Consider the following 16,165-nt stretch of genomic DNA (forward strand, 5'->3'; position numbering starts at 1 on the left):
AGGAGTAGGAGCTCTTCGTGGGGGTCTTATATTCTTTGCCCCTCTAAGAAATTGCTTGAACAAAGGATGAGAAAACAATGGTGGTTCACAATCATAGTGAGCTGAAATTGCTGCAGCATGAACCTTAATAGAAGAGAAGGACAAACCTTTGTCCAGTAACTCAGTAAGATATTGAAGAGCCACACTTAAATTAGGCCCAGAAACATCAAAATCCTTTGCTGCACTCCAAAACAAAAATCTCTTCCATTTGTCTGCGTACACTTTCCTTGTACTAGGCCTTCTGGCTTCCAAAATAACATTCAAAACTTGTTGTGGAAGTGGAGGCCCACTATGGTTCAAAACAGAATATGCCAGGCTGTTAGGTGCAGAGAGTGAAGCTTGACATTGAGCAAATGACTGTCCTCCTGAGACAACAGGTGTGGAATCGAAGGCAAAGGCCAAGGAGGCTTCCGTACCAGGCTCCTCAGTAATGGGTACCAATGCTGTCGAGGCCAATCTGGAGCTATCAAAATCATCCTTGGCTTGTCTTGTCTGGCCTTTAGTAGTACCTTTGGGAGGAGAGGCAGAGGCAGAAAGGCATACACATGAAGATTGCTCCAATTGAAAGAAAGAGCATCCACTTTCCAAGCTGTGGGATGAAACCTTTTTGTGCAAAACTTTGGCAGCTGGTGGTTTAGTGGGGAAGCGAACAGATCTATGTCTGGAGTTCCCCATGACACTGTCAATTTCCAAAATACATGAGGATCCAATTTCCACTCGTGGGGATCCATAACTTGTCTGCTCAACACATCTGCTAAGGAGTTCTGTGCTCCCGGCAGAAACCTTGCCTGAAGATTTAGCTGTAAACTGAGAGCAGTCTCCCACAAAATCATTGCTTGCCTGCATAGAGGATAAGAATGTGTTCCGCCTTGCTTGTTGATGTACCACATGACAGTTGTGTTGTCTGTTAGAATCAACACCTGCCCTGGAAGAAGTAGATCCTTGAAGGCTATTAATGCAAACTGGACTGCTAACATCTCTTTCAAGTTAATATGTAGATGTTGTAGTCTGGCAGGCCACTTGTCTTGTATCCACTTTCCATTCAGATGAGCTCCCCAAGCTTTGTCTGAGGCATCTGTCGTTAAAATCTGACTCGCCTCTGGCCGGGTCACAGAGAGTCCCTTGTTTAGGTGACATTCCTGAGCCCACCACAAAAACTCCTTTTGAATGCAAGGTATTATTTGAATGACAGTGTCCAAATCCTGGCAGTGCTGTGTCCATACATTTTGAGATACCATTGTAGCTTCCTCATATGCAGTTTGGCATTGGGAAGCACCAGAATACAAGATGCCATGAACCCTAAGGCTTGAAGGACTGTCCTTGCAGTCAGCCCGGACTGATGAGACAACTGATGAAAGTAAAGGGAAAGATTCTTTTGTTTGTCCGGGGTCAAAAAGGCCATCTGGGATGCTGTATTCAGTCTCACACCCAGAAAGCACATGTCTTGAGAGGGTACTAGACTGGACTTTATTTCGATCACAGAATACCCCAGGCATCTTAGCACTGCTATCACATAATCCAAATGCTGAAGAAGCTCGTCCCTTTCTTGAGCCAGAATCAGGCAATCGTCCAAATAGGGATAAATCTGTATTCCTTTTAACCTGAGGAAAGCTATCACTGGAGCCAGAACCTTCGTGAACACTCTGGGCAGTAGATAAGCCAAAGGGCAATGCAGAGAACTGATAATGAGAAGTCCCAGCTCGAAAACGCAGATACTTCCTGCAACTGAGTCTGATAGGAACATGAAGATAAGCCTCCTTGAGATCTAAAGTTACCATCCAATGATCTTTGCCCAGCAGAGGTAAAAGCTGCTGTAACGTCAACATTTTGAACTTGGGAATGTCCAGATAAGTGTTGAGGATAGATAAGTCCAAAATTGGTCTCCACGTGTTCCCTTTCTTTGGTACTAGGAACAGGCGAGAATAAAATCCTAGGCCCACTTCTGGCATAGGGACCGGCTGAATGGCCTCTATTTGGAGTAACAGAGAAATTTGCTTGTGAGCCTCTATTCTTTGTGGAGGAGGAACGTCTGGCATGCCTTGGAAAGGAGGCAAGGTATGGAAATAAAACCTGTAACCGTGGTGTATGATATCCAATACCCATCTGTCCTGGGTAATTAAACTCCAATTTTCTTTGAAAAGTGCCAACCTTCCTCCCAAAGGTGCTGCCAGACGAGAAGGCTCTGGCAGCTGAAAAGGTAGGTCATTGAGTCTGTTTACGAAAGGACTGACCCCTGCCCTCACCTGAAGACTGTGCAGGAGAACTCCCTGTTCTAGGCCTGAAAGAGCCCTGAGCTCTGCCCCTACCACGTCTAGATCTACCCCTAGACTGGGAATCATAAGAAGGATACATCCACCCCTTAGTAGGCCAATTTCTACTAATCTTTGGAGGCTGAACCTGCAAAAAATCTTTAACAGTCTGCATAGACTTAGCCTTGTCTTCCATTTTCTTTAAGACTGTTTCAACAGGAGAACCAAACAACACATCAGATTGTAAAGGAGCATCTAAAATCCGTGATTTAACATGGTCAGATAAATTCTGATCCCTCAGCCAGGCGTGCCTGCGAAGAACTGACCCAGTGGCAGCCACCCTAGACGAGGCCTGTACAGCATCAAAACCACATTGCAAAGAATGCTTACCCACCTGTTCAGAAACATGTACTAAATCTTGCAACTCTTTACAATCAATACCTTCCGCCAGAGCATCAACCTTAGACTTCAATTGTGAAAGGAGACAGTTTTGGTATTTTAACATGTGAAACTGGCAATTCAAAGCCCTCATAGCTAGAGTGGAAGAAGTATAAACTTTCTTTCCCCATCTATCCAAAGCCTTGGCCTCTTTGTCTGAAGGAACCAGATTCTTGACAACAGAAGCCTTAACACCTTTAGGCCCCTGACTAACAGTTTCTGGGTCTGCCCTAGGACTCTTAAAAAGATACTTATGAGCTTCAGGCACCCTGTAATATCTATCCAGTTTAACAGGAGCAGGAGGCAAAGAATCAGGATTAAGAGAAGCCTCTGCAAAAACATCTTCCACCACATCCAAAACAGGAGGTATAGCCAAAGGCCTATGCTGGGGTAAAAACAAAAATTCTCTAAGCCTTTTCCTGGAATCCGAGAAGTCCTGACCTTCCCACTTAAAATGCTCCCTCATAGAATGAAGAGTTTCTGAAAAAGAAAAATCCTCAGGAGGAGAAGCAGAAGGAGTAGAATCATCCACATCAGAGTCAGAATAAGGAGAATACTCCTGCAAGTCTTCAGCCGAAGATTCTGAAACATCCGAAGCCTGCTCAAAACTCCCTGGCTCAGGCTCCACCCTAGGTCTCATATCAGGAGGGGGCAAAGAACCCCTAATCAAAGAAATCAAATCTTCTGCCATTTTAAGCATATGCTTCTTGGGCACAGTTCCAGAAGAACTAGGGGTGACACCAACTGAAGCTGAACCTGGCCTGCCTCTGGGAGAAGCCTTGGAAACAGAAGGAGAGGGCCTAGCCACCCTAGGAAGGGAGGGGAGTATAGTAACCTGAGAAGCCCCTTCAGCCTGACCTGCCTCCTGAGAGGCCACATCTTGCAATAATAAAGTCTCTCCCTGGGAACCCAAAGAAACCTCCGGTGGAGCCACCGGCTCCACCGACACCTCTAAAGAACCGGCGTCCGGTACAGACGGTTCTTCTAACCTAGGCTTAACTGCTTTGTCCTTGTGCTTCTTCGAAGAAGCGGGCGTCGGAGCATCCGACGGCATTTTATAATTGCACCGCTTCCCAAAGACTAACCTGGCACAATCCAACCTCCTCTTTATAGTGCGTTTATTGAATCCAGCACAAGAGCGACACCCAACAACGTCGTGCTCAGGCCCTAAACAAGGAATACACAAAGTATGATAATCTCTATGCGGTATCCGTTTCCCACAAGAAATGCAATTATTGACTTTTTCTGACATCCGGTAAATCACTGAGGCAAGAAAAAACTAAAATATTCCCCAACGGGGTACTTAGCCAACTTTGAACTCGGTCAAACTTCGAAAACGAAAAATCTCAGAACGCCAACCGGCACTTGCAAAGCTGCTTCTGCATCGGACCATGCGGCAAAAAAGACTGAGGATATGACGTCGGTCATGCGCATTTGTACCCTGACGTCCTGATGTCAGTCAAATGCGCCTTGACCGACGTCAGCCTTATACATTGATATTCGGGCCGACCGAGGACAGCGGACTACCCAAGTGTAAGGACTGCAGCAATGTGAGATGAAGAACATCATAGAAGATTTTTCCCTGGGGGACGAGTGGGTTTATAGATTTCTAATAGATTTTGATTGTTGGACCTCAATATTCTATCAGGAAGGTGCATTTTAAAAGCTGATGAAAGGGAGGGACAGAGAGAGGAGTTGAAAATGAGTTTGTGAGCAAGAGTTAGTTGAGTGTATGTGAGATAGTTAGGAAGCTCTAGCCATTTTAGTATATGGAGAGAGGAACAGTGGTGTGAGGAGGACTTGTGGTTGGTAGCAAACTTGGCGATTTTGCTATAGCAAGAAGAAAGTTGGGTTTTTAGGGAGGACTGTAGATTAGTTAGGAGTGGGGCTCCGTAGAGAGTAGGGAGGTGATAAGAAATGAAGTAGAGAGAGTGATTTTGGCAGCATGTGTGAGGTATTTATTTTGCGGTACAGCATACCAAGTTTTGGTGGGTTTTTGATATTTAGCTGTAGGTGAGAGTTAAATTTGAGTTGGTTATCAATTTGGACCCCAAGTAGCTTGGTCTCTGACACTAGTTCCAGGGGTGAATTATTTTGACTAGTGATAGAGAATGTGTTTGTGTTGAAGGAGACAGCTTTAGAGGGGGAGAATAGCATTAATTTGGTTTGGGAGGCATTGAGAGCAAGGTGATTTCTTTTCATCCACTGCTCAGTGGTTGTGAAAGCTTTTTGGGTCAATTTTAGGAGTGAGGGGATAGAAGAGGCAGAGCATATAATAGTGGAATCATCTGCGTATTGGATGATGTCTGAGAAAGGAATAGAGTTGTGGAAATCATTTATAAATATATTAAAGAGAAGGGGACCCAGTATGGACCCTTGGGGTACCCCAGTAGGGGTATTTAGAAATGAGGAAGTGGCCTTTTTCCATATTACTGCTTGATACCTGTTAGATAAGTAGTTGGAGAACCAGTTCAATGAGGAGGGAGATAGGTTAAGTCTTGAGAGTTTGGTTAGTAGCAGGTTATGAGAGATAGTGTCAAAGGCCTTAGAGAGGTCGAGTAGTAGGGTAGAAACAATTTGGCCAGAGTCACGTGCTTTGTTAACAGTTTGAAGGAAGGAGAGGAGGGCAGTCATAGTGCTGTGATTAGGTCTGAATCCATGTTGTGTGGGAGTTAGTAGGTGATTTTCTAAAAGGTAAGGAAGGAGGTGAAGATGAATACATTTTTCTAAGATTTTAGAGATGGGAGACAGGATATTATATTGATTTTGAGCAGCATTAACAGAATTAGGATAATTTCAGTGTTCTAAAAGTAAATAAAAGTGGCTCTGCAAAAACAGGTCAATGTAAGGAGAAGTTAGTTATTGTGAAGTCTTGCTTGGAATGTCAGTGCTCTGTATGTTAATGCTGACTTAAAAAAATTAACACCTTTAAAACAATTAGCAAGTGATCCAAAAAATAACGTTAATTTAAAAGTGAAGAGGTGTTACAGGTGTTAAGAACACCTGCCTGGAATGCACAAAGCATATCACTTTTCTATTTTTATCTACATTTCATTGTTCTGTAGGTTGTTGTTTTTGGGGGTGGGGGGGGGTCAACATTAATAACAATACGATTTCAGACATTTTTCAAAACTGTAAAGAGATGTCAAAATTATGAAGAACTCCTTCCTGAAATGCCAGGGAACATCACTTTTCTATTTTTTAGGTACAGTTCAACAGTATATAGTTCTGTAGAGTACTGTTTGTTTTATAACTGGCAAATGCAAATACCAGATAAGTATCCTTGTAAAGAACCTTCATATAGTTCACCTGCAGCTATACTTATGATATACTCTGTTTCTTAGCTGTTAAGATCAGTAGGCACAGGTGACCTTTCATTTTACCTGCTTAAACTCGCAAATTTCAGTAAAGGAAAGTGATCGTTAGGACGTCAGCATGAATACTGTCAACAACACCTAACAGTTTTCCTTTATGAGAACAGCCAGAAAACCTGCAGATGCACCAATCTGATGTATTAAAAATAAAATGTAATATGCTGGAGAGAAAAAAAAAAGGGCAAATATCTATCCCAGCAGAGTGCTGCCCCCCCGACATCTCAGATGCTCAGGTAAGAGCCGCCCTCTCCAAAGCAAAAAACACAGCATCAATGGGACCAGACGGTGTCCCGGGCTGCGTCCTACATGAACTCCAATAAGAGCTAAACCCAAACATAAAACTACTGTTCAATCTCAGCCGTACTACTGTACTAGCTTTTGATAGCATTTAATCGAAAATCATAGCATTTATTGTGTTTTCTGCTTTTCTGTAAAAAAAAACTTGAAAAAAACAAAAAAATATCCTTGCTTTCCATACTTTCCTAACTAGTGTTCCAGAGACCAGATTTTGCTGATCCCTGGGCTTTGTCTTGGTTCCTGTTTCTCCATTTTCCTTGTTTGGTCAAGGGGTAGTTTCTTTACTCACTAGTGGGAGTAGGGAGTACTGAGCTGCCTGTTTGTCCTCAGAGGAGTGGTTTAAGGCAGTAACTTGTAGTTTATTGGCCATTTTGGGTCATTTCCTGTCTTTTCCAGCCCCCTGCTATAAAGCACGCTTTGGCGGGCTTTTCCAGCTATTGAGAACTCAGCACAGCTCCTCGTGGTGTCCAGCAGTGTTCCTCTAGCAGCAGAGACCAGAAAAGACTACCTTTCCAGATTTTAAGTATTTTTCTTGGCTTTTTTCGATTTTTTTGTGCCTTTCGACTACTGTTTCTGCTTATTTTATCAAAGTTTGCACTGTTTTTACTGTGTTTATAAGCTAAAACTGTTTACTGCACTTGCTAGTTTAAGTTTTGCCTAAAAGTTAAACTACAGGCTAATACACTCAAGTGTACTAGCTTTTGATAGCATTTAATCGAAAATCATAGCATTTATTGTGTTTTCTGCTTTTCTGTAAAAAAACTTGAAAAAAACAAAAAAATATCCTTGCTTTCCATACTTTCCTAACTAGTGTTCCAGAGACCAGATTTTGCTGATCCCTGGGCTTTGTCTTGGTTCCTGTTTCTCCATTTTCCTTGTTTGGTCAAGGGTAGTTTCTTTACTCACTAGTGGGAGTAGGGAGTACTGAGCTGCCTGTTTGTCCTCAGAGGAGTGGTTTAAGGCAGTAACTTGTAGTTTATTGGCCATTTTGGGTCATTTCCTGTCTTTTCTAGCCCGCTGCTATAAAGCACTTTAGCGGCGCATAGCCAAGATTTAAGCGGAGTTGCCACTGTTGCACACTAGGGCAGCCGGTTAAGCAGGTTTAAACTATTCGGGCTTCCTAAAGTCCACTCTTCAAATTTTCCCTTGAAACTACCTTCCTCGACCTATACTACTGATCTAATCAGCGTATCCTATAACTAAAAAGATCATCTCTACTTGACTCTAAGTAGACTATTCTCTATCTGTTAAACCTAGCACTTGCTCCTACAGTACTTATTACCTTGATACGGCACTCTTATAGATAGCACCCCAAACAGGCAACCCCCATTTCTCGGTCACCCACATCCCCGGAATCTTTTAAAGTTTTTGTCTATCCTTCTAGCATGTCGAGGGATCAGTTGCTAGTGTCCTCTCCTGCTCAGCTGGTGAACCTGGGAATATTGAGGCAATGTTACAATTGCCTCATGTACACAGACAACCCTCTCCTCCTCCCACAAAACACAAATACATGCGAGAGATGCAACTATACGGCCAAACTGGAGGCTGAGCTCTCTCAACATAGGACTGGCAAGACCAGTCAGGAGGAGAAGGTTACCACACACACTATAGACCCAGTCTCACATAGTACCATTACAACCTCAAATCATACACATAAACACACAAAGACATACTGGAGGCTCTGATCAAAATCTACCAAAACAGCAGAGGCCACCAAAGCAGACACCCAAACAACCACCACCTCAGAACACAACACCTGCAACACATAGACCTCACAGTCAGAGTGTCAAACAGTCACAGCCCTTAAGGCCAAACACAATGCCAGACACACTAGTCATTGGTGACTCCATAGTCAGACACACTGGCGTCCGCCACCAGACTGAGTAAGGAGAAGGTCACAGTAAGCTGCCTGTCGGGCGCTAGAATCCGCCACATAACGCAAGCACTCAGGTCTCTCAACAGCAGGTACAAATATGACTCAGTCATTGTCCACGCTGGTGTAAACGACCTGAGACGCACCTCCTTGGACTACATGAAAAGAGACATTGAGGAGCTCTCTGATTATGTAGCCCAGGCAGGTATGACCCTGACCTTGAGCAGTATCCTACCTTCACCAAGAATGATGCCACAATACAGAGATAAGATGATCAGCTTTAACAATTGGCTTAAACACTGGTGTCATTCAAAGGGGATCCAGTATCTGTCTGCCTGGGATGACATGCTGGACAAGCCACGCTGCTTGCAAGGGCGGCTTTCACCTGTCACCCCTGGGATTCTGGATATTGGCAAAGGCTCTTGCCACCCCATAGTGCCTTTTTAGGCAAGGCTCAAATTCTAAACCTACCACCCTAGAACACAAAAAGGAAAAAACTAAGGGTAATGCTGCTCAATGCCAGAAGTCTAAATCTCAAAATGCACGCACTCGAGGCCCTTCTCAGTATAGAGAACATCGATGTCTGTGCTGTGACAGAAACCTGGTTCAAGGCTCCTGAGAGCACCCCAGCTATCAGGTTTTACCTCATATCATGCGTTCCGGCCCCAAAATCAGGAAAATACCAAGAAAGGAGGTGGGTATCCATATTCATCAAGGACACCCACACCTCAAGACTGGTGGCAACGCATGATGCATCGGAGACCATCCAGGTGCAATTAACCGTAGGCAAGACTGCTCTGCAAATTGTAGCATGTTACAGGCCACCCTCACAAACTCAGGAACCTCACATGGCCTTCCTGAAAACACTAGAGGGGATAAATGTATCACCAAACACCATCATACTAGGTGACTTCAATTACCCAAATATAGACTGGGAACACTACTCAAGCCCAAACACCCTAGCCCAAAAGTTCCTGGAATTCATAAACTCAAATGCCATGGAACAACTAGTCACCATTCCCACAAGAGGAGATAACATACTTGATCTCATCATCACGAACATGGGAGCACAATGTTCAACACCGGAAGTATACCCCTCACTGGTGAGATCAGATCACAAACTAATCTCGCTGGAGGTCCTCATCCCACCCCCACCTGAAATAAAAAAGACCACAGTAAAGAACTTCTCAAAAGCCGACTTCACACTTCTAAAGACTAGTGTGGTCTCCTTTAAGCCCCCCGAGCCGGCGGAAAACAGTACTCAAGCCGCTGAATCACTTACAAATGCCTTCTACCAGCACCTAAAGGACTGCATGGATAAGGCAATCCCAAGCAAAACAAAGACTCTTTGTACCAAAGGCAAGCGTCCAGTCTGGTGGACCCCAGCCATAAACAAACTCTACAACAAAAGGAGGAAGCTACTACAAGATAGAGCAAAATCCTTAAAAGGTAAGACACCCTTGATCACTATAAGTAGAAAACTAAGAGCTCTCATAAAATCATCCAAAGCAAATTTCGAGAGAAAAATAGCTAAAGACTCAAAAGACAATCATAAGGCCTTCTTTAGCTATGTTAGAAACCTAGGAGGAAACTCCCAGATATGCTCAGAACTAGTTCAAAATGATGTGAAGATTACTGATCCTACAGACATTGCCAACATACTGGCTGACAGGTTCAGTGCAAACTTCTCCCCCAAAAGGAGAGATATCTATACCAAACGATTGCAGCCCCCAAACATCTCCAGCGCCCAAGTGAGAACTGCTCTCCAAAGCAAAAACACAGCATCCATGGGACCTGATGGTGTCCCGGCTGTGTGCTCCACGAACTCAATGAGGAATTAAACCCACAGCTAGGACAGCTGTTTAATCAAAGTCTTACCTCTGGATACGCACCCAGGAGTGGCGCACTGCAACTGTGGTCCCACTTCACAAAGGCGGTGCCTCCACCGACCCTGGAAATTACCGGCCCATTAGCTTGACAAGCCTTATCTGCAAAGCCATGGAGAGGATCATAATGGACCTCATTAATAAAGACATAGGAATTTGCAGACTTTGGATCCAACCCAGTTTGGCTTTGTCAAAGGCAGATCATGCCTTTTAAACTTGGTTGACATTTTTGAAACAGTCACCAAAGCCATTGATGAGGGAAAGGCAGTCCATACAGCCTACCTCGATCTGGCTAAGGCCTTCGATACAATACCCCACTCGGGTATCATTGAAAAACTCATCAGCTTAAATGTTAACCCATACATCACAAGATGGGTTGCAAACTGGCTGAGTGACAGAACCCACAGGGTCAGAGTTGCTGGCGCCATGTCAGACTCAAAGCGTGTCACAAGTGGTGTCCCACAGGGCTCAGTCCTGGGCCCACTCTTGTTTGGCATCTACTTTTCCGAAGTACAAGCAAACACAGGAGGGTTATGGCTGACAAAGTTTGCAGATGACTGCAAACTGGGCACCATAGTAGAAAACACATCTGACACAGATATCCTTCAGAAGGGTCTCACAGAAACGGATAACTGGTGCCAGAGCCACGGCCTAAAGTTAAATGCCAAAAAATGCATAGTCATACCCTTCGGGAAAAACAAGGTTACCCCTAGCTACCAAATAGGTGGCAATCCACTGAGCACAGAAGAAGTTATCAGGGACCTGGGGACCCAGGTTGATAGTAGTCTGTCATTCGACACCCATGTAGCTAAAGTAGTTAGGAAGACCTTCTACATTGCCCACCTTATCATGAAGGGATTCTCATCTAGATCAAGGGAGGTTATAGTCTCCCTTTACTCATCACTCATCAGACCAATGATTGAGTACAATGCCCCATTCGAATGTATCTGACCCGACACTTGCAGCAGCTGGAGAGGCCACAAAGTTCCTCACCAAAAGGATAAAGGGTCTCAAAAATCTATCCTATGCTGCCCGACTGAAAGAACTCCAGCTCTATTCAGTCGCCACGCTTGCTCAGAGGTGACCTTTGCCTAACATACAAGGCCATGTCAAACCCAGATTTGATGAATATGCTTCACCTCAAAAATCTAGATCCATCAGAGCCACAAGGGCGGAGACTTAAACCTCGACACGGCTATTAATAGGACGTGCTAGAGGGATAGATTCCTCACCCACAGAGTCCCTATGCTGCGGAGCAAGATGCCCGCACATGTGAGGCAGAGCACCTCGCTGGCCTTGTTCAAGAGAAATCTTAACCAATGGATGGGAGATCGCAGATATACCCCAGGGATTACCTCAGTGTCACTGCTCGACAGAGGCACAGCAAAATAATGGGTATAGTTCCCCATACTAAAGGGGTGGCGTAAGCCACAAAACGATGGGCTAGGCTTGTAAATGCCCTCGGGCAGATAGCCTAGTATGAACCTATGAACCTATGAACCTATATGTACCCAAAGAAGTGGCGTACAGCAACAGTGGTCCCTCTCCACAAAGGTGGTGCCTCAACGGACCCTGGAAACTATCGCCCCATAAGCCTGACTAGCTTGGTCTGCAAAGCTATGGAAAGGATCATCATGGACCTCATAAATAAAGATATTGGGGACCTACAGACACTGGATCCTACCCAGTTCGGCTTTGTTACGGGCAGATCCTGCCTCTTAAACCTGGTCGACTTCTTTGAAACAGTCACCAAGGCCATTGATGAAGGGAAGGTGGTCCACACAGCCTACCTGGACTTCGCAAAAGCCTTCGATACAATACCCCACTTGGGCATTATAGATAAGCTCACCAGCTTAAATATAAACCCCTATGTCACTAGATGGGTTGCAAACTGGCTCAAGGACAGAACCCACATGGTTAGAATTGCTGGAGCCATGTCAGACTCCAAACCAGTTACAAGTGGCGTCCCACAAGGCTCAGTCCTGGGACCTCTCTTGTTCGGTATATATGTCTCGGAGGTTCGGAGGTACAGGCCAACACGGAAGGACTGTGGCTGACCAAGTTCACAGATGACTGCAAACTGGGCGCCATAATTGACTCTCCAGCCAACACAAGCATCCTCCAAAAGGGCCTCATAGAAACAGATAACTGGTGCCAGAGCCATGGCCTCAAGCTAAACGCCAAAAAGTGTATAGTCATCCCCTTTGGCAAAAACAAAGTGCCCACAAATTACCACATAGGTGGTAATCCATTAAGTACAGAAGTAGTAATTAGGTCGACTTCTTTGAAACAGTCACCAAGGCCATTGATGAAGGGAAGGTGGTCCACACAGCCTACCTGGACTTCGCAAAAGCCTTCGATACAATACCCCACTTGGGCATTATAGATAAGCTCACCAGCTTAAATATAAACCCCTATGTCACTAGATGGGTTGCAAACTGGCTCAAGGACAGAACCCACATGGTTAGAATTGCTGGAGCCATGTCAGACTCCAAACCAGTTACAAGTGGCGTCCCACAAGGCTCAGTCCTGGGACCTCTCTTGTTCGGTATATATTTCTCGGAGGTACAGGCCAACACGGAAGGACTGTGGCTGACCAAGTTCACAGATGACTGCAAACTGGGCGCCATAATTGACTCTCCAGCCAACACAAGCATCCTCCAAAAGGGCCTCATAGAAACAGATAACTGGTGCCAGAGCCATGGCCTCAAGCTAAACGCCAAAAAGTGTATAGTCATCGTCCTTGGTAAAACAAAGTGCCCACAAATTACCACATAGGTGGTAATCCATTAAGTACAGAAGTAGTAATTAGGGACCTGGGGACCCAAGTTGATAGCAATCTCTCATTTGACAACCACGTGGCCAAAGTGGTTAGAAAAACATTTTATATAGCCCACCTAATCATGAAGGGATTCACATCTAGATTAGAGGAGGTCATCGTGCCTCCTTACTCATCCCTCATCAGGCCCATAATCGAGTACAATGCCCCTTTTGGGATGTACCTTACCAAACACCTGCAGCAACTGGAAAGACCCCAAAAGTACCTCACCAAGAGGATCAAAGGGCTCAAACAGATGCCATATGCTGCCCGGTTAAAGAAACTCCAGCTCTACTCAGTGGCATACCGCCTGCTCAGAGGCAACCTGTGCCTGACGTATAAAGCCACGACCAACCCGGAATTAAGAGACATGCTGCACCTCAAAAAATCCAAATCCCATCGAGCTACACGCTCGAGAGACTTGAACCTCAGCACTGAAATAAATAGGACATGCTGGAGGGACAGATTCATAACCCAGAGGCTCCCTTCACTCTGGAATAAAATCCCAGTCCAGGCTAGGCAGAGTCCCTCATTGACTCTCTTCAAGAGGAATGTTGATGAGTGGATGGGAGATCGTAGGTTTACCCCGGGTATCACTTCTGTGTCACTGTTAGATAGAGGCACAGTACACTAACCTCGAAAAAGGGCATAGCAAAATTAATTTAAAATGGGTGGCGAAAGCCAAACATACTCTGGCTAGGCTTATAAATGCCCTAGGGCAGATAGCCTAGTATGAACCTATTTATTTTATTATTTTATTTATTTTACATTTGTTAACCGGGCTGGTCTAGCTGGATACATATCCGTTTTCAGTAGAGGCCCGAGGAGAAAAGCTCCAATACACAATAGAAGTACATAATTAAACTGCAAGATTCAAAGTATTGTTACAACAAGAGAATATAGCTTACATATGCAGGAATGAAAATTTACATAGATGTTATATAAGACAAAAGGACAGACAGGAAATTATACAAAAACATTGATTTCATAGATACTGGAAAATAGACTGAAATCAGAGATTTTTCCTTATTACTAAAAGGAAAGAGAAATTTTAGAGATCTGCAATTAGGAAATGGGCTAGGAAGTGGAACTAGAAGTTATGAGATATGTAGTTAGTCAGGTTCACGACATGGGCATGTCCATTGTGTGGAGAGATATTCTTTAAGGTTAGCTTTGAAATGATTGAGCAAGTAGTAAGTCTAAGGTTGTTTGGCAGGAGTTCCACTGCTTGCCAATGGAATTGGCGTAAAGGGCATCCCCACCTGAGTTTTTGCTTTAATGGTTAGGATCTGGATGCTGTTTGATGATCGGAGACTGTTGAGGTTAGTATATGGAGTGAGAATTTTGCACAGTGAGGGAGTTCTATCAGGATGGTTGATTATTTTATAAGCTTCGCGAGTTGGCTAAGTTTGAGGAGATTTGGCAGTTCCAACCAGCCAAGTCTTCGCAGATTAAGGCAATGATGGGTTCGATAAGGGGAACCTGTAATAAATCTGGCAATGTGGTTATAGGCAAGAGAGAGCATGTTAAGTTCACGCTTATTCAGAAAAGAGAGGATCGGGGAAGCATAGAGGAGGGAAGAGAGGAGATGGGTGCGAGCAATAGTTAATTTGGTAGTGGAGTTAGGAAGTTTTTAATTCTGTACATAGATCCTAGTTTTTTGTTAACAGACTTAACTGTTTGGGTAATGTGTATGTCAAATTTGAGCTTATGATCAATAGTGACACCTAGCAGTTTGGTACTGGTGACAGGGGTTATGAGGGTCCCATTATTGGATTTAATATGAAAGGTTATGTTGTTAGTGTTTGGGAGTTCTTTACCTAGAGGTGAGAAGACGTTGGGGAAGAAAAGTAATAGTTTGGTTTTAGCTGGGTTAAGTAGAAGTTTTAAGTCAGTGAACCATTTTTCAACTAGTGAAAACAATGTAGTGTGGTCATTTGGAGATACGAGAGGGAGACGCCGGAGCAGATTAAGGTGGAGTCGTCGGCATATTGTATGCAGGTGGATTTAGGGATGACTGATTGAAGGTCATTTATGAAGATGGAAAACAGAAGTGGGCCCAGTATCGAGCCCTGAGGAACGCCTATGGTATTCGTGAGCAGTCCTGATATTCTGTTTTGCCATAGGACAGCTTGTTGCCTACCAGTGAGGTAGGCCTTGAACCAGTTTAGTGCTGGAGTGTCTAGACGTAGGGTTTCAAGGATGTTGAGAAGGAATTGATGATTGACCATATCGAATGCTTTTGATAGGTCCAGAAAGAGGGCAGATGATATGAGTTTGCTATTGCGATTGTTGTTGATTGAGTCAATAAAGGAAAGGAGGGCAGTAGTTGTACTATGGTGCGGGCGAAAACCATGCTGGGCATTGGACAAGAGATTATTAGAGGTCAGATAGTGAAGAAGTTGTTTGTGGATGCATCTTTCCATGATTTTCCTATCGGGACAGAATGGCTATTGGTCTATAATTTGACATTTCCAGGAGGTACCTCCTTTGTGAAGTGGAATGATATAGGAAGTCTTCCAAATGGAGGGAATGTTCATCTCAGTTATAGTTCTATTTATTAGGATTGTTATGGGGTAGGCTATTTCATCAGATGCAATTTGTAAGAATTCCGCAGGAAGGTGGTCAGCCGCTAGGGTAGTTGGTTTGAGTTTTTTTAGGAGGGAGCGTACATAGGAGGAAGAGACTGGCTTTAAATTAAAGGGGGTAGGGTTGTCACGTTGCAGTTTAGCAGCAGGTGGGGAAGTGGAGGTAAGGTGACTGGCTAGGGTTTGGATAGTCTCAGTGAAGAAGGAACCTATGAAACCTATGAACCTATGAAAGGAAAAATCAACCAAGACACACTGAACACAATTTTCTTGAGGGTAGGCAAGAATCGATGCAAAGTTTTGTTTTTTTTTCTGCAGCAACAACACATTTGCTAAGAAATAGCTTGTAGTAGTGCTTCAAGTCCTGCTGCTGCTAATGGAAATGACAAACAGCAGTTTGACTGATCAAGCAAAGGCACACGTAAATACTTCAGCAGCACTACAGCATTGTTGTCACAGGATGCTACACAGCCTCAGTTGTAATGTATTATTATACCACCCCCAAAAAAAATAAAAGATACTTTCAATGATTATTAATCTGTAAAACAGAAAAGCATGATTTTATCCTCAAACCTAAACTCAAAACTTAACCTCATTGGATGA

At 44.1% G+C, this 16,165-nt stretch overlaps 1 protein-coding gene across 1 annotated transcript in view; it reads right to left on the reverse strand.

Moving 5' to 3' along the window:
- The window catches only part of MAN2C1 (mannosidase alpha class 2C member 1), a 1,630,015-nt gene that overhangs the window by 1,535,532 nt on the left and 78,318 nt on the right, over positions 1-16,165 (reverse strand). The gene's annotated exons all lie outside the window — the stretch shown is intronic.

Source organism: Protopterus annectens, chromosome 7.part0 (assembly GCF_019279795.1).
Source record: "Protopterus annectens isolate FY-2018-M chromosome 7.part0, PAN1.0, whole genome shotgun sequence".
NCBI classification, from domain to species: Eukaryota; Metazoa; Chordata; order Ceratodontiformes; family Protopteridae; genus Protopterus; species Protopterus annectens.